Below are 1,123 nucleotides of genomic sequence, written 5' to 3' on the forward strand. Positions count from 1 at the left end.
TGATGCTAATTATTGCACATTTCTACTGGATACGGCTGTGTTCATAGACAGACTGACACAGATCACATGGACACAACAGGGAAAGTGTGAGGACTACGCCTTTAAAAATGTGCATGAGGCTGGAATACAGCATGGTGTGGACAATGTCTGTGCTGAAGAGGGTTTAACACGTGACATCTCCACAGTGAGAAGTGTACAAGTTAAAGTTGGTACTGGTTGACCTGATGTTTCCAGCTGGGCCTGGGTCTGGGCCAGGCAGACAGTCAGTTGTTAGTGATATGGGGGTGATCAGCGTGGTGTGTGTTGGACATGAAGTTAAGGTGGGACATCTACCATGCTGCATTGTGCATGAGACCCACTCCCCGTTGTTCTGGTGTCCAGCATGTGTCAGCTGTTTCGATCTTTACTGAATGGTTACAGCACAGAAAGAAGCCATTTGGCCCATCACTTCAGTGCCAGCTCTCTCCAAAGTGCCACTCCCCCAGCTGTTTGCTGCAGCCCCTGCACATGTCAACCTGAACCTCATGGAACTGGGATCACTATCTCTGAAATTTTTCACAATAAAGGGATGATCCCCTTGACCCACTTCATTCCCAAGATTCCCATTGAGCTGGGAATGGATACGTAGTGCTGTAAATGTACTGCTCCAAGGTCCCAGACACACCTTCCAGGTGAGGCAGCACTTTACCTGCACTTCCACAATCTGGTCCACTGCATTAGCTGCTCACAAAGTGGTCTCCTCTACATTGGAGAAACAAAACATAGACTGGGTGACCTCTTCATAGATCATCTATGTTCTGCCCGCAATAAAGACCCTGAGTTTCCTGTTGCCTGCCAGTTTAGCACCCCACCCTGTTCCCAGCCAATATCTCTGTCTCAGGCTTGCTGCAGTGCTCCATTTAAGCTCAGCACAAGCTGGAAGAACAGCATCTCACTTTCCACTTGGGGACCCTGCAGCCACTGGACTCAATACTGAGTTTCTGGATTAGTGGTGCTGGAAGAGCACAGCAGTTCAGGCAGCACCAGGCTCTCTGCCTTTATTCCTGAGAAGGCCTTTTGCCCGAATCGTCGATTTTATTGCTCCTCGGATGCTGCCTGAACTGCTGTGCTCTTCCAGCACCAC

Source organism: Chiloscyllium plagiosum, chromosome 5, assembly GCF_004010195.1.
Source record: "Chiloscyllium plagiosum isolate BGI_BamShark_2017 chromosome 5, ASM401019v2, whole genome shotgun sequence".
Lineage (NCBI taxonomy): Eukaryota > Metazoa > Chordata > Chondrichthyes > Orectolobiformes > Hemiscylliidae > Chiloscyllium > Chiloscyllium plagiosum.